Here is a 22,179-nt window from a genome sequence, read left to right as displayed (position 1 = left end):
TGGTTCTCTAAGCATTTGCATTAATGCGAAACATCAATTTGGGTGGTGGTGCATAGTTAACATTATTCCAGGCTTTTAGTTTCATCAGAGTAGCGGTATACGTTAACATATAACGGTAAACCCAGAACTTTAGTTAGTAAATATTTTGGCTTAAATAGATTCTAGACAAATGGCGATAACAGGGGCTTCACAGTTCTTGTTATTAACAGAACTTCAGTACCAATAAAGACATTTACGTGTGCCTGTCTACACAGAATGTATTAAGAATACTTTTACAATAGGGGCAGATGTCACATTCAAACACAATTTCTATCACATGCAGACAAGGAAAACAGTCTATTTACACTTTTGTCTGAAAACTCCTTCGCTTCTAAGTTGTTGTTTAAAGAATATTTTACAAAGCTCCCAACTCAGAAACTCGTAATCAATTTTGAAGACACCCTCCACTTCAATTAAGCACAACTGCTCTCGTCCGATCATTCCATTCAAATACTGCCAGACCGTATCGAATGAATTCGCAGTCTTCCACGCTACACCGATGAAAAGATTGTAGACTACAAATAAATCCTGCATATACTAATCGTTTTTGGCGGCCACGTAGATTCCAAAATAATTCTGCAGGTCATAGTACTAGTGCTTCGGTACCAATCTATTTGCCATAGTAGAGACCATCCAGAGGTAACGAACAATATAATCGAAACGAGTTGAAACCGCAACAGGCATAAACGACAGGCTGCTTCTTATTTTCGGGAGAATTCTGGAAAAGAGATCCGAATAAAGACCTGCAAAATTTGTTGCGAGAGCACATGGGCCTTCCAGACATTCGCATTCAGCACCAACGCACATAGTAATTTTAAACAGATTCTGCTTTCTGTTCTCCATTACGCGACGAAGAGTTTCGTAGTCATGCATATTTTAGTAGCGAAAATGTATTCTTCCATCTTTTACAGATGATGTAATTTGATCCATTTTATTTCAAATCCTTGTGAATTACTCCATACTTCGTATGTCCGAAAATCTCTTCGTTTTGAGATGTTGCAGTTCTCTTTCTCTTTGCAGAGTCACAGTGGATAATTAGGTTCTGTAACGCGATTACACTGCGACGTTGTTTTACTTAGTGAAAAGTTTCACATTACACCGCGAGTACGTCATAGCATGCTTCTTATCTTCTGTGTGTATTACTTAATTTAAGACGATGATTATCATTTATATACAAGTTCTGATACTCTATCACCGCACCTTACTGCAATCGCTTTAGAGAAGAAAAGCAGAAACTTCCGAATGTGCCTTCATTACGTAGCAGTTCACCACCGTATTTTGTTGGTTATTAAAACGTATTTATAAAATAAGTGTTCCTAGATAACGAATAAAATAATTTACAGTGTTTCTAGACAACCAATCATTTCAGTTACAGTAGCAACTTGTCAAAATTTTTCAGATTACACCACGTCTAAATGAATTGGAGGATGGAACTGCGGCGCCAACCGGTTCTGAGCAGCATTGTTCAACATATAGTTTTACGAAGGAATCCTAATGGCCTGAAATCTAAGAATTCATGCTCCACAGCGCAGATGCCTGTGAGAGCGGAGAGCGGAAGCCCATTCTGAAGACAACTGTCGCCATTGCGGACTGTTAGTTGAGAACACGTATGTTCGGTTCCTAAACGGAATCAAATACTGTTCAGAAAAATGTGTGCATAATTTCTCTAGTAAAGGGGAAAGAATTTTGGGATGATTTGAAGAAAAAAGGTCAAGAACACGAGTTGCTTATGAAATTTTCAGCTCTGCTGAAAGGATTAATTATTCCCTGAAACTTGAAAATGTTTTAACTGAACCGTATGTCCCACCAAATGAAAATAAAAGTTTTGTTACTCATTCATCTCATTGTCTTTCAAATATTTTAAATAACGTTGCTCCATACTTCATACATACTTCACGATTTCTAAATAATTCTCATTCTACAGATAAAACATAAATGTCTGTATGATATCGCACCAGATAGAACTGATGAAGAGCTGTAGTAAAACAAATGAGAAAAATGAAACATTCAATAAGTGTTTGTGAATACTCACAAGCTATGTCACTGAATATTATAAACATCCTTTATAACACGCAACAGGCAAATCATAGCCTGTTTCCTGCACTAAGAGTAAATTTGGGTACTGGTATTTCGCAATGCAGTTCATAGATTTCGGAACAACAGGTAAACAATTAATGCAAATTTTCCACTGTTGCACTTATAGTTAAAATCAACAATTTTGCGGTTGTAAGGTGAAGAAATAGAAGAAAGTGTTACGAGAGACTATGGGCTTGGTAGTAGCGGTGAGGGAGGAGAAAGACTAATTCGATTCTGCAATAATTTTCAGGTAGTAATAGCTGATACTCTGTTCAAGAATCACAAGAGGAGGAGGTATAGTCGAAGAAGGCCCGGAGACAGGGGAAGATTCCAGCTTGCTTACGTCATGGTTAGAAATTGCGAAATCAGATATTGGATTGAATGGCTACTCAGGAGCAGATAGAGACACAAATAACAGTTTAGGAGCGTATATACACACAGATCACAATTTAGTAATGATGAATGGTAGACTGAAGTTTAAGAGAATCTTCCGGTACAATCAGTGTGGAAAGAGGTGGGATACTGAAGTACTGAGGAACGATAAGAGGCATTTGAAGTTTGCTAAGCAAGCAAAATAATCCATGACGGACGAAACCATGAGGACATAAAAATCAGACGATCAGAGGCAAAGAGAGCATTCATGGCTAAATAAACTCTTCTAGTATCCCACATAGAGCTTAATATGAGGAATAAATCTCTGAAAATGTACGAATGGAACATAGAATTGTATGGTAGTGATCCATGGATTGTGGGAAAACCGGAACACAACAGAATCTAAAGTATGGTGCTGTAGAAGAAAAATTAGGTGGACTGACAAAGTAAGAAATAAGGAGGTTTTTCGCAGAATCGGCAAAGAAAGGAACACATAGAAAACACTGACCAGAAGAAGGGACATGATGACAGGAAATGTGTTAATACATTTACGAACAACTTCTTAGTACTAGAGGGAGCTGTAGACGGTAAAGACTGAAGAAGAAGACGACAAAGTTTGCGATATATACAGCAAATAATTGAGGACGTATGTTGCAAGTGCTAATCTAAGATGAAAAGCTTGGCACAGAAAAGGAATTCGTAGCGGACCGCATCAATTCAGTCAGAAGATCGACGACACAAAGCAAATGGTTCAGATACTGCGATAAGGAATACTACAGTAGACAGTTCAGCTGAAGAGGAGTGGACATGTCTAAAAAGGGCAGTCATACATGTTGAACAGAGAATCATAGGTACGAAGCAGTAAATGCGAAGAAATCTTGGATAACAAAAGAAATACTTCAACCCATCAACGAAAAAGTAAAATACAAAAATGTTCATGGAAAAGCAGCGTTATACATACAGGAATGAAGTGGTACAAAAGTGCAGAGTAGCCTTTTAGAACATTTATTAACTAACCAAGTAGTGAAATAAAAATTAAATACAGACTAAAATTTCTGCATTTCTTTGAACCATCAATCATATGGTTCCTCCATAATTAGTGTTTATGTACACAGTACATTACTTGAATTAACGTTATAATCCTCCCAGATCATCTTGGTCCACCACGAAAGTGCAAGTGCAAATGGATACCTTAGTTGTACACAATGTTACCGTCTACTGACACAGCCGGAATGCGGCTGACACAATTAACACAAGTGGTATCACAACAGACTGATCTGAAAGGGAAAGTACATTAAAAACTGACCACATAAACATTCAATGACAACTCCGTTTGCTTATAGTGCCGGTACTTTCCTCTTTAACACTCGTACCTTAAAAAATGAGATTATAGACTCCTTAGTTAAGAATCACAGTATAACACTGTAAAGCTGAAATGCGGCCACTGAACCAGATACCACTGAAAAAAATCAGTAAACTAAAACGTAAGCTATACTAACGGCTACAACAGTTAAAACAGTCACGACAATCATATAATAACACAATCTTAAGAAGTAGTTTGGTTAAAATAACAGTCTAGACAGCAATGATATTACGATCGTAGCTAGAACAGCCGATGAGCTGCCAGCACCAGTCACAGGGGGCTCACATTTGAACTTAAAGTCGAAACTGGTCATAATAAATAAATAATATTGCGATATAGACTGTTACTTTAACCAAATTGAAGCACCAGACCGCTGTTCTCCTACAGACAGTGTTGTCTAAATTGATGCAATTTTGTCATACGATGACATGGTTGGTGGCCGTGGCTGTTATCTTAAGACAAATGTTGATGGTGTTGAGACAGCAACCAGCCACAAATTTATTTTCAGTTCATTTATTCAAAGGGTACCGTTACCGGTTTCGAATCGCTATGATTCATTTTCAGACGGTTTTCATGCTTTCATTACAACATGTGGTGCGGTTTGTTTTACAGATTAATTGTCCTAAAATATAAATAATACATAATTATAAGCACGTCACACAGATGGTTCGTTACAGACTTTCACTGGATGTGGCTTACGTGAAATGTCGGTTTGGAGTATTTGTTTTCATTACATTCGTCAAACAGATGTGTATACATTCCCACTGTATTCTTATAGTTGCACATGTACATTTTTCTCACTCAACACTTTATATTTGTCACGAGAAAGATTTCTAACATGCACCACATATTTTGATACATACGAAGTGCTTACAAACATATGGGTGTCAAAGATGCTATGATATGTCGTAACATTATGAAGATGTCCTATGTTTGGAAATGATTATAAATTCATTTACGCAACGGAAACGCCTTTTACACTAGTACAGAGAAACATTGGTTTTGTGAACTTTAGAGCGAAAAAAAGGATCAATTTCATAATTAATGAAACAGTTGCATAAGTGAATTTATAATCTTTTCCAAACATAGAACATCTTCATAATGTTACGAGATATCATAGCATCTTTGACACCCATATGTTTGTAAGCACTTCGTATGTACCAATATATGTGGTGCGTGTTAGAAATCTTTTTTGTGACAAATATAAAGTGTCGAGTGAGAAAAATTTACGTGTGCAACTATAAGAATACAATAGGAACGTGTTGTATCCATATCCTCTCAAGAACAGCACGTTCTGTCATGGGACTATGTACATACTACACAGGGTGTTACAAAAAGGTACGGTCAAACTTTCAGGAAACATTCCTCACACACAAAGAAAGAAAATATGTTATGTGGACATGTGTCCGGATATAAACGCTTACTTTCCATGTTAGAGCTCATTTTATTACTTCTCTTCAAATCACATTAATCATGAAATGGAAACACACAGCAACAGAACGTACCAGCGTGACGTCAAACACTTTGTTACAGGAAATGTTCTAAATGTCCTCCGTTAACGAGGATACATGCATCCACATCCGTCGCATGCAATCCCTGATGCGCTGATGTAGCCCTGGAGAATGGCGTATTGTATCACAGCCATCCACAACACGAGCACGAAAAGTCCCAACATTTGGTACCGGGGTTGCGTAGACAAGAGGTTTCAAATGCCCCCATAAATGAATGTCGAGAGGGTTGAGGTCAGGAAAGCGTGGAGGCCATGGAATTGGTCCGCCTCTACCAATCCATCGGTCACCGAATCTGTTGTTGAGAAGCGTACGAACACTTCGACTGAAATGTGCAGGAGCTCCATCGTGCATGAACCACATGTTGTGTCGCACTTGTAAAGGCACATGTTCTAGCAGCACAGATAGAGTATCCCGTATGAAATCATGATAACGTGCTCCATTGAGCGTAGGTGGAAGAACATGGGGCCCAATCAAGACATCACCAACAATGCCTGACCAAACGTTCACAGAAAATCTGTGTTGATGACGTGATTGCACAATTGCGTGCGGATTCTCGTCAGCCCACACATGTTGATTGTGAAAATTTACAATTTGATCACGTTGGAATGAAGCCTCATCCGTAAAGAGAACATTTGCACTGAAATGAGGAATGACACATTGTTGGATGAACCATTCGCAGAAGTGTACCCGTGGAGGCCAATCAGCTGCTGATAGTGCCTGCACACGCTGTACATGGTACGGAAACAGCTGGTTCTCCCGTAGCACTCTCCATACAGTGGCGTGGTCAACGTTACCTTGTACAGCAGCAACATCTCTGACGTTGACTTTAGGGTTATCGTCAACTGCACGAAGAATTGCCTCGTCCATTGCAGGTGTCCTCGTCTCTCTAGGTCTTCCGCAGTCGCGAGTCATAGGCTGGAATGTTCCGTGCTCCCTAAGACGCCCATCAATTGCTTCGAACGTCTTTCTGTCGGGACACCTTCGTTCTGGAAATCTGTCTCGATACAAACGTACCGCGCCAATGCTGTTGCCCCGTACTAATCCATACATCAAATGGGCATCTGCCAACTCCGCATTTGTAAACATTGCACTGACTGCAAAACCACGTTCGTGATGAACACTAACCTGTTGATTCTACGTACTGATGTGTTTGATGCTAGTACTGTAGAGCAATGAGTCTCATATCAACACAAGCACCGAAGTCAACATTACCTTCCTTCAATTGGGCCAACTGGCGGTGAATTGAGGAAGTACAGTAGATACTGACGAAACTAAAATGAGCTCTAACATGGAAATTAAGCGTTTCCGGACACATGTCTACATAGCATCTTTTCTTTATCTGTGTGTGAGGAATGTTTCCTGAAAGTTCGGCCGTAACTTTTTGTAACACCCTGTATAACAGAGCCACTTTAGGGGCAAGTAAACAAAACCTGCATCATGACTCTCCAGTAATCAGGCTCGTTCTTGTTTCCTTACAGAAAATAAAGAATGTACATGTAAATAAGTAGTGCACTACGTGTAAACTTGTATGCATGTTCGTTGTAAATAAGCTGGAAAACAGTTACTCTAGACAAAGAGGTAGACAGTTTTACCTCCATACCTCCCTAAGATGGCTTCTCCGACCAAAGATTCCTTTCCTCAAATTGTTCAGTGGAGCATTCTCTATGTTCTGTAACATTTTTTCACGCTTTTATGGAAACACTCTGTATGATATGCTTCTACTCAGGGCTTACTGTGCGTCAACCAACTCCTTACGGTACCCTTTTAGCAACCTTACATCACTTCGTAGCAGTCGCTGATGCTGGTCGCACATGTGTTTCTGACACCTCGCTCTGACTGCCCGTCCTTCTCACGTCACAGCCTCCCGATGGCGCTCATATCGGGCCAGCTCACACACCGCGGAGATGTGCCAATCCGCCGATACAAGGAAGGCAGTGCCAATTTACGGCACAACAGGAATACCGCAATAAAAGTTACTTGGGATTGAAATAAATAGGAAGTGCAGTAAAGCCAAGCCGAAATGACTGCAGGCCAAATTTGAAGGAATCTAAAAAGAAATAACAGTAGGAAGGACTGATTCATTCTATACAACAGCCAAAACAGCCTTCAAAAAAATGGCTCCAAGCACTATGGGACTTAACATCTGATGTCATCAGTCCCCCGGACTTAGAACTACTTAAACCTAACTAAACGACTTCACATACATCCATGCCAGAGGCAGGATTCGAACCTGCGACCGTAACAGCAGCGTGGTTCCGGACTGAAGCACCTAGAACCGCTCGGCCACAGCGGCCGGCAAAACAGCTTTCAATGAAAGCTGAGAGCGGAAACGTTAAGGTCGCCGTGGGAATTCTACTGTTAAACTCAGAGGAGAGAGTGATTAGCTGGAAAGAGTTTATTCCCTTGGATGAAACATTCGAAACAGACATTTCGAACACCAGGAAATCGAGTGAAGGCAGGTTTGCCACAGCGACATTACTTCGCATGAATCTCACTCGAGAAAGAATGATCGTTAACATTGCTGAAGGTCTCACGCAATAGTAATTGCACGTCATACAACGCATAACGCATCCTTTTTCCAAAAACTAGCATTTGCAGTTCATTATGAATGAAGATACACTACAGAAATTTCACCGAAAAGAATTTCAAGTAATTTTTCATTAACTTAGTGTATCATTTTTCTGTTTTATTTCATTCAATACACATATTATTAGTAGGCGAATAAAGACAACATTATTTCAACATACATTAGAGAGCATTCGTGCAGAAATCTTCTACGGACATGGACAGTTAAATAAGAAAAAAAAATAAAAAATAAAAATAATAATTGGTCTTCGAATAGGGGCACAAAAGTGTGAAGCAGCGACGCTAAGCAATGTGCCACCGCTTCGGTTTGACTGTTTACTCGTTAAAAGTCACGATAACTTTGACCTTCGTTTTCTCTATAACGGTAGATTATCTAGGGATAAGTCGAGACACGTGTTCGTTTACTTTGACCCCTCTTCTGGGAAATCGGGTTATGGCGCTTGCTGTGTTCTCCTCGTCACAGATTGCCTACGTAAGCAGACGTTTACGGTGCCGGTCGTGTTGTGTGTAACGGACGGTGGCAAGCGGCGCAAACCTCGGCGTGATGTGCCAGCCTCCCACGCCGTGTTAAAACAGCGTGCAGGGCAGAGGCAGAGGCAGAGCCGCTATTCAGCGGACGCGTCGGCGGCAGCAGTGATTAATCGGCCAGGGAGGCGCGAGCCGCAGGCCGCAGGCCGCTGCAGCGGCGGCAGCGGAGCCACCGGAGTCCAGCCCAGGCGGCAGCTGGCGGCTCGACCGGTCCTGCAGAGCCTCTGCTGCGGCTGCAGCTGCCGCTGCGCGCTCAGCCACCGACCCCTCGCACCTCACCCTGCTGACCGCTGCCATTCTGCCACTGTTGGCATCCCTATCTGCCGTGTGCGAGAATGCTCACCTTCCACATTACTGCCTTCCGTCCTATTTCTCAGACCATTACATACATTATCTGATCAAAAGTATCCGGACACCCCTATTTAATTCCGAATTCACCACTAGATGTCACGAGAGGCGGATAACAGCAAAATGGGTTGGTCAGGCGAACGCAGTGAATTCCATAGCGGATTAGTTATTGGATGTCACATCGCAAAAAAATCCATAAGGGACGTTTCAAGCCTTCTAAAGCTGCCAAAGTCGACTGTTGCTGAGGAGTTTGTGAAGTGAAAACGCGAAGGAACAACCACAGACAAACCAAGACCAAGCAGACATTATGTGCCGACGGAGAGGGACCGTCGAGCTTTGCGGAGAATGGTTGTCAAAAACTCACATCAGGACAACGGAAGGAATCACTCGTGAGTTCCAAAATGCTAGCAGCAGTGCAGCTAGGACAGTGACTATGCTTAGGGAGTTAAACAGCATGAGGTGCAATGGTCGAGCTACTCCTCGTGTGCCAAGTGTTTCTGCAATCAGTGCTAACTGACGCTTGAAATGCTGTAAAGAGAGACAACATTCGACAGTGGATGACTGGAAACGAGTTACACTACTGGCCATTAAAATTGCTACACAAAGAAGAAATGCAGATCATAAACGGGTATTCATTGGACAAATATATTGTACTAGATCTGACATGTGATTACATTTTCACGCAATTTGGGTGCATAGATCCTGAGAAATCAGTACCCAGAACAACCACCTCTGGCCGTAATAACGGCCTTGATGCGCCTGGGCATTGAGTCAAACAGAACGTGGATGGCGTTACAGGCGCAGCTGCCCATGCAGCTTCATCACGATACCACAGTTCATCAAGTGTAGTGACTGGCGTAATGTGACGAGCCAGTTGCTCGGCCACCATTGACCAAACGTTTTCAGCTCGTGAGAGATCTGGAGAATGTGCTGGCCAGAGCAGCAGTCGAACATTTTCTGTATCCAGAAAGGCCCGTACAGGACCTGCAACATGCGGTCGTGCATTATCCTGCTGAAATGTAGGGTTTCGCAGGGATCGAATGAAGGGTAGAGCCACGGGTCGTAACACATCTAAAATGTAACGTCCGCTGTTCAAAGTGCCGTCATTCGAACAAGAGGTGACCGAGACGTGTAACCAATGGCACCCCATACCATCACGCCGGGTGATACGCCAGTATGGCGATGACGAATACACGCTTCCAATGTGCGTTCACCGCGATGTCGCCAAACACGGATGCGGCCATCATGATGCTGTAAACAGAACCTCGATTTATCCGAAAGAATGACGTTTTGCCATTCGTGCACCCAAGTTCGTCGTTGAATACACCATCACAGGCACTCCTGTCTGTGATGCAGGGTCAAGGGTAACCGCAGCCATGGTCTCCGAGCTGATAGTCCATGCTGCTGGAAACGTTGTCGATCTGTTCATCCAGATGGTTGTTGTCTTGCAAATGTCCCCATCTGTTAACTCAGGGATCCAGACGTGGCTGCACGATCCGTTACAGCCATGCAGATAAGATGCCTGTCATCTCGACTGCTAGTGATACGAGGCCGTTGGGATCCAGCACGGCGCTCCGTATTACCCTCCTTAACCCACCGATTCCATATTCTGTTAACAGTCATTGGATCTCGAACAACGCGAGCAGCAATGTCGCGATACGATAAACCGCAATCGCGATAGGCTACAATCCGACCTTTATGAAAAAAGGAAACGTGATGGTACGCATTTCTCCTCCTTACACGAGGCTTCACAACAACGTTTCACCAGGCAACGCCGGTCAACTGCTGTTTGTGTATGAGAAATCGGTTGGAAACTCTCCTCATGTCAGCACGTTGTAGGTGTCGCCACCGGCGCCAACGTTGTGTGAATGCTCTGAAAAGCTAGTCATTTGCATATCACAGCATCTTCTTCCTGTCGGTTAAATTTCGCGCCTGTAGCACGTCATTTTTGTGGTGTAGCAATTTTAATGTGTTAACTTACATTTACTGGTATGTATTTTATGAGTGACGTAGATATAATGAATTGCGCTGTACCCTGTGCAAATCCCATGAAAGTGTTTGGGTTTGGAGAAAGCCTGGAGAACATTCTTGTCGTCATGTGTACTGCCAACAGTGAAGAAGGTTAAGCCAAAATACCTGTCACATCGGACAGAAAGCTGACATCCCATTAACACCTTTCCAACACAGCTGAGAAAGCTACAAACACCAGTGAAGCTTGTGAAGAAACTCTGGTACTACATGGGGAGCAAATACATCAGTTCGCGGCAGAATATACTCTACAGCAGAATAATGCACACCGCTTTGGTTCCACAGCACTCATGTGAGTAAAGCTGATGTTCATGTGAACGAAGCTACGAAAATCATTAGCGGCAGAGTCAACTCTAGCACAGTCAACTCTACACTTACCAGTACTTCCGAACATCTCTATTGCCCACTTCCGTCGCAATGCGGCTCTCTACAGCGTTCGGCAGCAAGCAGCAAAGGGTACAGCTGTCAGTCGCAAATGTTGTCTAGGATTCGGTCACTGCATAGCCATAACAAAAAATTTGATGTATCACTTACAGTAAGGTGACATGCATGCCTTATTAAATGATCAGATGCTTTATATCTACGTCAGTCATAAAATACATACCAGTAAATGTAAGTTAACACATTAAAAACACTTTTATATGCACTTAGTAACAACTGGTCATGTCAGAGGCTGAGTGCACACTAAGCCCATACTTACAGCTACAATACAACACATTTGGTTTCAGTGTACGTCATAATAAATTACAGCGCCCTGTTTACATGCGTGATACATTGACAAATGTATTACCTGTGTCCAGAATGAGATTTTCACTCTGCAGCGGAGTGTGCGCTGATATGAAACTTCCTGGCAGATTAAAACTGTGTGCCCGAGCGAGACTCGAACTCGGGACCTTTGCCTTTCGCGGGCAAGTGCTCTACCATCTGAGCTACCGAAGCACGACTCACGTCCGGTACTCACAGCTTTACTCCTGCCAGTACCTCGTCTCGTACCTTCCAAACTTTACAGAAGCTCTCCTGCGAGCTTCTGTAAAGTTTGGAAGGTAGGAGACGAGGTACTGGCAGGAGTAAAGCTGTGAGTACCGGACGTGAGTCGTGCTTCGGTAGCTCAGATGGTAGAGCACTTGCCCGCGAAAGGCAAAGGTCCCGAGTTCGAGTCTCGGTCGGGCACACAGTTTTAATCTGCCAGGAAGTTTCGTATTACCTGTAGTTTACAGTTCGTAAGTTTTATCATTTTATTTATTATTTTATGTTTTCTAAAACTTTTGTACATAAAATAAAAAAGATCGCTGTAACTGAACCCAGTGACGTAACTGTGTGGACTGAACAGTGGCGTCAGTTACTGTTGCACATTTTACAACTCAACATAACTTAAAAATGGTAAACATGGTGTTCAAATACCAAAGTCAATAAAATTTGTTTTAAAATCCTGCAACATACTAAGTGCAGTTAAAGGCATTGGAACAGACATGGATGGTGCTACAAGTCATCCTACTGTCAGCAGTACGTCGAATCTTTCTGCTTTAAAATGTCCACCCTTGTAAGCTTCGTAGACAAATACATTATAATTTACACAGTCTGGTGTCAAACCTTATAAACTGTCAACTATATCATGTAATAATATGGGAAATGCATTACATTTGTCTCCAGAAAAATTATGGTCAAATGCCATCTGGGAGGAGTGTAATCGTAAATAGATCTTGACTGTCAGACCAGTGCGTCCCTTGGGATCGGTGTACACAACCAGAATCCCAATGATTTTCAAACCATTCTCAAAACTGGAGCTTCTCGTGGCCAACTATACATTAAGCAGTGTTACACGACACGACGCCTGATTCCAAAAGATTTCAATCTCCTGCAACAATCCATGCTTCTTCCATCGTCGAATAGATGGAGCATTCACATATGTAAGGAGAAAATTTATCCAAGCTTACATATAATAAGGCATGGACATTACCTTACTGTAAGTGGTCCTTCACATGATTTTTAGCACTGAAGATGGCCACAGGGTGACCGAAATAGGATTGTTTTTGTGATTAGATGTGGTTCCCTTATTGTACATAAGAAAATGCTAATTGCGGGAGCATGCGAACGCATCTTACAGAATTGTGTACTATGTACAGTAGAGGAACATTTGGAAACCACTGACTGATTGTGTCAGCCAACAGCCTTGCCGCAGTTGTAACACCAGTTCGTGTCAGATCACCAAAGTTAAGCGATGTCGGGCTTGGCTAACACTTCAATGGGTGACCGCTCCGGTCTGCCGATAGTTGTAGGCAAGAGGAGCGGAGCCAGTCCTTGTGAGGGCAATTGAGGAGCTTCTTGACGGAGGAGCAGCGGCTCTGGTCACGAAAGCTGACAACTAGCGGGAGAGTGGTGTGCTGACCACATGCCCTCTATATCCGCATCCAGTGACGCCTTAAATCTGAGGGTGACACGACGGTCGGTCGGTACCGATGGGCCTTCCAAGACCCGTACGGACGGAGACTGTTGATATCAGCATGAACACGTACGTTGTCATACAGTTGCATCTGCGAGGCAATGGTTTGCGGACAATAACTTTCCCTAAAGCCTCTAGGCCCGACTTGAAACCAATAGAACAAAAAATGGCTCTGAGCACTATGGGACTTAACAGTTGTGGTCATCAGTCCCCTAGAACTTAGAACTACTTAAACCTAACTAACCTAAGGACATCACACACATTCATGCCCGAGGCAGGATTCGAACCTGCGACCGTAGCAGTCGCGCGGTTCCGGACTGCGCGCCTAGAACCGTGAGACCACCGCGGCCGGCCAATAGAACACTTTCGCGATGATTTACAATGTCGACTTCGCTCCAGACTCCAGCATCCAATATCACTTACCTCCTCTGATTTTGCCCCTTGAAGAAGAATTGGCTGCCGTGTCTCAACAGACATTCAGACACCTCATTCAAAATGTCCCTAGTACAGCATTCAAACTGTCCCAAGCACAGTTCAAGACGTCGTACACGCAAACCGTGGACACACCATATATTAATGTCCACTAATAGGTGTTCGTTGGTTCTGATCATATAGTGTACTTTTAGATCACGCACACCCTTATCTCAGCCGTGACAGAGGGCAAACCGCTGAGTTGTTGCCATCACGTACAATGCTCTATGGAGCCAATAGTTACAGTTTTTTGAGTTATAGTTGAGGCCAAGAATTGCTTCTACCAACTGACCGACGTGTTGTATTAGTATTACATATGAAGGAGTGCCGTTAACGTAATTTTCCCGAAATGTCTAAAATTAATACGACAGTTGCCGTTTATAGAATTGGCCACCTAAAACGGTAACAAACAGGATGAAACACCGTACTGACAGTTCTTTCTTTTTGCGAATGACAGAACATTGGCAAAAGTACCATTTCGTTTTCTGGCGATTACTCAACAGTATTAGTGCAATCTTTTATTACGTTTTTCATAAGAAATGGTTTCCAATTCTATCCATAACACAGAAAATGAGCATTTATGTTTTATGATTTTGGCTTAATGCAATAAAGATACTTAAATGGTATGATAATAACAAGCATCATATATATATATATATATATAGGGTGTTACAAAAAGGTACGGCCAAACTTTCAGGAAACATTCCTCACACACAAAGAAAGAAAATATGTTATGTTGACATGTGTCGATACAAACGCACCGCACCACTGCTATTGCCCCGTGCTAATCCATACATCAAATGGGCATCTGCCAACTCCGCATTTGTAAACATTGCACTGACTGCAAAACCACGTTTGTGATGAACACTAACCTGTTGATGCTACGTACTGATGTGCTTGATGCTAGTTCTGTAGAGCAATGAGTCGCATGTCAACACAAGCACCGAAGTCAACATTACCTTCCTTCAATTGGGCCAACTGGCGGTGAATCGAGGAAGTACAGTACATACTGACGAAACTAAAATGAGCTCTAACATGGAAATTAAGCGTTTCCGGACACATGTCCACGTAACATCTTTTCTTTATTTGTGTGTGAGGAATATTTCCTGAAAGTTCGGCAGTACCATTTCGTAACACCCTGTATATAATAAATATTCTCAAATAGAAGGCCATTGGAATGTGTGTGGTAACGATGTTATTCCTTCGTGCTAGTCAGCTGATGAGTCCTGCCTCTTTATTTTTTTGAAGAACGTTTCACGAGGTGGGCACGGTGTACTCGTTTAGAAAGACAACACGTCGCGGAAGCGTTGAATGTTGGGTTCTGTAACAGGTTGCAGGATCCCGTCTCAAAACGGTACAGCTCTCAACTACCATGGATAGCGATGGGAGCTGACCCTACATGACACTGTCCCAAAACGTGGTTCAGCCACTTCCCTGCTATATCCGTGACGCTGCATGACGACACGCGCATTGGAACCTGGCCGTCTTCGCACCCTTCTACGACAATCAGACAAACTCCGTAGGATTGCTGATGCAGAGCACAACGGAATTGACCCTTCTTACATTTCAGGTTTCAGATGTTTCATTGCCTCCTTGACACACCACGTTGCTGGAAAGTGGGGGGGGGGGGGGCGGAGGGTGTGCGTTATAACGTTTTTTGTGTGGGGACCGTTATGTCAACACAGTCCATCCAGTTGCCTACTCAAAGGTAACGCACTGTTCTGTTGCATTCTTGTATTCTTGATCGTGGGTGGCCACTAAAATGCTTTTCAAAGCTTTGTATCTCTCTATAGTGGTTGAAGTTACAAATAACATTTCAATACTGAACACCAGTCTGGCGGCCAATTTCTCCTGCTGAAAACGCAGTGGCAGTGCATGCACGGTCTAAGGTTGGAATGACCATTCTAGGCATACCAACAAACTGAACGGTGTACCCACATAAAACTGATTTTGGCAATTTGTGCATAAAACTCGACATCAAAGACTGTCATAACAACAGTTGCTGATCACAAATAATTAGGATCTGAAGCGACAATTGAAATTTTGTGCCCCGACCAGGAGTCTAACCTCGCCAGGTGTCGCTTTACCTTTACGCTATCTTAGCCTACAAATCCCGTCCCTTTCAACGGTCCTATTCCCATGTTGGGAGAACCGCTGTGTTTAAATGTTCAGCGTGAAGGAGGAAACACAGAGGTACTGACAGTACCACTCTTATTCCCTACACATATAAATGATCTGGCGGATAGAATAAGCAGCAGTCTGGAATTGTTTGATGAGGACACTTAAGCGTACGGGAAAGTGTTGTCATTGAGTGACTGTAGGAGGATACAGACTGAATCAGACGGAATATCTATTTGACTTGCTGCAAATATAAAGAAACGTAAGTCAGTATAGATGAGTAGGAAAAACCATCCCGTAATATTCGAATACAGTATTACAGTGAGCTGTTTACACAGTCACAACGGTTAAGTATCTAGTCGCACCGTTGGGTAGCAGTATGAAATGGAACGAGCGAAGTTTGTTACTGGTAGGTTTGATCAAAAGCGAGTACTGTGGAGCTCGTTCGTAAACTCAAATGAGAATCCATCGAGGAATGACGAGGTTCTTTTCGCGAAATCCTATTGAGAAAATTTATAGAAAAATGATTTGCGGCTGACTACAGAACGATTCTACTGCTGCCAACGTACATTTCGCGAAAGGACCTCCAAGACAAGATAAATTAGGGTTCGTACGGAAGCATGTTGGCAGTAGCTTTTCTATAGCGCCACTTACGAGTGGAACTGGAATGAGAATGACTAGCAGCGGTATTAGGTACCCTCCGCCATGCACATGGTGGTTTGTGGACTATGTATGTAGTTGTAGACTCGGAACTTAGGCGTTCTTGGACAGTTTAATGGTACGCCCGTTGCTCCTGTAAAACAATAAATATAAATGATGAAAGCCGCCATAAGGGCATTAAAATAATTCAGTGGTGACAGAAGAAAGTTTGTGGCTAACTAGGACTCGAACCCAGATTTTCCGCTTTACGCATGCGATATCCTTAATTATTACGTACTGAATCATATGCAGGATAGGTACTCACTACTGACAAAAACACATTTACCATTATTAATTTCGTATATATTCAGCAAAATTCTATTATTACTACAGGTAATTGTATCAGTTTCAGACCGTGAACAATTAGCTCGTTCTTCTTGTACAAAGGGACAAACATAATAATAATTGCGATTCTAAGAGCGCAGATAGCGCTTCTCCATTGTTGAGTATCGACGACTGAGCTATACTCCTTTTTAGAGGAGGCTATGCCATAGCTTCCCACATAAACTTCTGCAGCGCAGCTGAAACAACCTTGACAACATGTGGGCGGACATATACTGCCACTGAATGATGCCGTCCGTCAACATTCTTGGGCGTTTGGACTTGATGACGCACTTCAGTTTTTGCGAAGTGTCCGCGTACCGCAGTAAGTTAGTTGCGACACCTTGCTGCAGTAGGTCAATGGAGCAGCAGGCCCTTTCAGGTCGTAATGACTTTTCCGGAGCCTGCGTGCATGTTGTTTCGAGTACGCTGCAGAACTTTCTTTGGGAAACCCTTACACGTTCTCAATAAAACCCTGATCTTTACATATTTTTGGAGCCCTGAAGAAATACATTCGTGACCCCCCCACCCCCCTCCCCCCAATTTGCTTCTGACGAAGATGTGCACGAATGGCGTCTTTCGAGGTTCCGTTGGTAACCGCAAACATTTTTCCATGAATAAATGTCTTCGCAGTTATGGCGATTTTCAAATTACATGCATCTTTTTACCAAGTCTACCGAAAGTACAAATGCCGATCGAGGTCTCTCAGCATCCATTTTGCCTCCGCAACCATACACCCGCCGCTAATAGACCTTTGCATAAATCCAGCATTGCGCAATACACATTGCTCTCCGATGCCAACAAGGCGGCGTTCAGACATGTGGTGTATGTACAGATTGTCCCACTCAAATCTCTCTGATTTCAAAGATCGAGGAAAAAAACCACAGTAGATACGACAATGAAAAATGCACCACACTCTAGAGCATCTCAAAGAATTTATTTCTTTATCATCAAAACACCTATGCATGTGAACAATTTGCTGCAGGAAGAATATCGAGTCTATATTCAATTTCTTGCCAAGTTCTTTGTAACAATTGCTCTGTTATTGTTACAATCGCATTAGCGATACGATGTCGCAACGTAGGAGTATCGTTCACTATGGTTGCATACGCGCGGTACTTCACGAATCCCCACATGAACAAATCAAGCGGCGTAGTGTCGGGTGGACGTGGTAGCCAGACAATGGGTCCTCCGCGTCCGATCCAACGACTGGGAAATTTCCTATCCAGGAACTTGCGAACAGCCGTTGACCAATGTGGTGGAGCTCCATCTTGTTGAAAAATGATGTTGGGTTGCAAATCTTGTATCTAAGGGTACACAAACTGCTCCAACAAGTCCGGGTACAGTGACGCATTCACTGTTTGTTTCGCGAAGAAGAACGGTCCAACAATACTGTCGTGGATTAGCCCGCACCAGGCGTTTAGGTTAGGGCTATCACGAACATGCTCAATGACAACGTGCGGATTTTGCGAACTCCAAATCCGAACATTATGCCTATTAACCCTTCCTGATAGATGAAAGGTTGCCTCATCTGAGGATAAACATCTTTCCAGGAAGCTGGTATCCATATCAACACGCTGCAGCATATCCGCAGCAAATCGTTGTGGGCGTGGTTTGTCCTTCGGCTTCAGGTGTTGCAGAATTTGCACTTCGTAAGCACACATACGAAGACGCTGGTAAATTACACGATGCAATGTTGATCGGGCCGCGTGGGATTAGCCGAGCGGTCTAGGGCGCTGCAGTCATGGACTGTGCGGCTGGTTCCGGTGGAGGTTCGAGTCCTCCCTCGGGCATGGGTGTGTGTGTTTGTCCTTAGAATAATTTAGGTTAAGTAGTGTGTAAGTTTAGGGACTGATGACCTTAGTAGTTAAGTCCCATAAGATTTCACACACATTTGAATATTTTTTTGAATGTTGATCGAGGTACATCAGGTTGCCTAGATGCTTGACGAATTGACTTACGTGGGCTTCTGCGAAACGTTTGTCTGATGTCCTCCACTGTCTCTTCTGAAACTCTGTAATGTGTACCGCCAGAATGTTTCAGAACACTTCCTGTTGCCAGAAACTTCCTACACCATTCCTTAATTGCTCTCACATCAGGTGTATCACATTCACACACACGACGATAATTTCTTTGCACAGTTATCGGCGATTTTGTTTCTGCAAACCACACTACATCTTGCACGCGCTGCTGTGGAGACACCATTTTCACTTCATGCGACCATTTTGCACTCTGGACACGATACTTGGCACTTCTGACGCGGGAATATAATTTTTTGTAGATGCTCTACAATGTGGAGCACTTTTCACTGTCGTATCTACTGTGGTTTTTCTCTCCTGGGTCCTTGAAATCAGGGAGGTATGAGTGGGACAACGTGTATTACCATGTAGGGAGTTTTGAGGGACGAAATGGGTCCCACGATACGTCTGCCGCCGTTTCCCACTGGTAATACATGTTAGAATTTAGAACACATCCTGTGCACCATTTAATTCATCTGTAGAATCCTGCAGATGGCTTTTACCTTCTACAATGCGCAACAAAATTAAAGAATCGCTCTCGGTGTGACCCACACACCTTTTTGAGCACATTAAAAATGTACCAGTCAGAAACTTCGACTCCAATGCAGCCACGAGGCTACTCTAGCGCACGAGATTTAGGCAGCTCATTCGACACCAACAGGTGGAGTTTGCCTACTTTCAGGCGCTAGAGCAGCCGCACCGAGAGACAGGTTGCTGCTTGGTGCTGTTACAGGCGCGTAATGTGGTATGGAAAGAACACCGATGAGCCAAAACGTTATGACTACCTGTTAATAGCGTGTTGTTCCACTTTTCAAACGCAATGCCGCAGAGATTCTGCTTGGCATGGAGTCCTTGACAAGATTCCAGAAGTATGTAGCACCTAATGTCGACGCACAGGTCAAGCAATTCCCGCAAATTATGGGATGGCGGTTTAATGGCACGCATCTGCCGCCTGAGAAGGGTTGCAGTGGGTACAGATCAGGCACATTTTTTTGGCTAAGACCACGGATAGTTATCCTGCTAGAAGATGTATTCGCTGTAGGGCAGACTTCAAGCATGAAGCGATGTAGGTGGTCCGCAGTAATGTTCACGTAGTTCACCGCTGTTATGCCTTCAATTACATCCTCAAATCCCATGGAAGCCCAACTCAATATACCCTACAGCATAATTCTGCACTCATCGGCCTGCATCTGTGGCACGGTGCCTGTTTCGTGCAGCCATTCCCTTGGATGACGGCGTCTAAGGACTCAGCCAGAGACCTGGTGCAACAAGAAATGCCATCCACTCGGTAGACGACACGTTTGTATTGATCCACGGTGAAAACTCCGTGATGCTGTGTCCACTACAATCATAGCTGACAATATCCTTGGGCCAACATAGGAACACGTAGGGGTCGTGTGATATGGAGCTCCACGTTCGACCATGGTCTCTGGACGGTGTGTGCCGACGCACTAGTGCCTGCACCAGCAATGTACTCTGTCGTCAGAAATTTATGGTAAGTTCCTATGGGACCAAACTACTGATGTCATTGGTCCCTAGGCCTACACACTACTTAGTCTAACTTAAACTAACTTACGCTAAGGACACAGACACAACCATGCTCGAGGGAGGACTCGAACCTCCGACGTGGAGAGCCGCGCGAACCGTGACAAGACGTCTCAGACAGCGAGGCTACCCCACGCGGCTCTGCCTTCAGATCTGTCACAAATCGCTGCTTGTTTTGGATTATACAACAGGGGATCCTCCGACGCCTACGTTTTGTGATGAGAGGTGATCTTCCAGTACCATAGGGCCTATTCGTTATTTCACCATACTTCAATCGTTTTCTATAAGTGGTCATGATTGTAGTACCCCAACAGGCGACCAGCTTTTCCGTTTCAGATGTTCTCGTTTCCACCCGCAGCGTCACAACAATCTGCCCTTTGTCAAAACCGCTTATATCAGTGGACCTCCGCATTTGCGGCCCATATCTTAGCTACAATGACTGCCCGTTCGTCTCTCTTACGCTTACGTTCTATCCTTACTGCATCAAATGCCCGTAACATTACCTGGAGGCATTCAACATTGCGGTGGTCAGGAATCATAACGTTTGGTTCGTTAATGTATATAAACCGACCAGAGACGAATGGGGAATCACTCTAGCGACGGAACGACTCGTAGTTGGGGAAATCCACTTGTATATCTGAGTATGACAAAGGGCCGATTTTATGGCCCGCGCAACTTGTCGGCTGTTAGCATGCTATTGTCTTGCGTCGCTATGGAACGTGGTTGAAGGACTGTGAAATCATGAGTAGTCGACAAGGTGTTGGACGTCGACACCTCAACACAAAACGAGGAGGTCGGAAGGTTACCCACTCCAGCAGGATAGGTGGCCGTCGGTGGTGGATCTAGGACGGAGTACTGTGCTGATGCATGCTAATTTTGTAGCACACAGTTTAGCGCACATCGTTGAAAATGGAGCTATGCAGCAGATGACACCACATGTTGGCTCAACGAAGTCGTCTGTTACGATTGTAGTACACACAGTTTAATCGAGATTATACAATTTCTCAATGGAAACGTGTCATCTGATCGGAGAGATCAAATATCTTGTTACACTATGTCGACTGTCCTATTCAGATATGTCATCGTCCGGCTTTCAGCCAGCAGGAGTAGTATTATGCTATGGGAGATATCCACTGGAAATTCCATGGACTTGTGGTAGTAGTCAAAGACACCATGGCAACTGTGTACTATGTGAACATTATTAATACGCACCATCTACGTTCCTTCCTACTTTTATGCCTTCCCCGTGTCCGTGTCACAGAATCAGGGCTCTGTTACAAGAGACGGTGGTGCATGATAGTGAGAAGTATGTCTATACGTCTTCTGCCCCAGTCTGTACTTAAATCCAAGATGGCGACCACTTAGCGCTACCAAACTACTTTGAAAACATGAAGTCACAAGCTTCGTCCCTTTGTCAATGACATCATATCTTTTCTTGCAAAGTCGGCAGAGGTTGAAAGCACCAGACATTAAAACGAAACCCATCACTTCCCAGTAATTTTCTGGGTATTAAAAGGAAACACAGTGTAGCCTTAGAGTAACCGTCTTTGCCATGTTCAAAAGAATCCCAATGATACGAAACTTTTAGATCATGTTTAAAATTATTTATCAACAAAGTTACGAGAAGAGTGAAACCTGCAGTATTTCCATGTATGTGTGAGCTTCACAGCCAGCAACAGAAACACAAACACACACACACACACACACACACACACA

This window comes from Schistocerca serialis, chromosome 1 (genome assembly GCF_023864345.2).
Source record: "Schistocerca serialis cubense isolate TAMUIC-IGC-003099 chromosome 1, iqSchSeri2.2, whole genome shotgun sequence".
In the NCBI taxonomy this organism is placed as follows: Eukaryota; Metazoa; Arthropoda; class Insecta; order Orthoptera; family Acrididae; genus Schistocerca; species Schistocerca serialis.
This window is presented reverse-complemented; position numbering follows the sequence as displayed.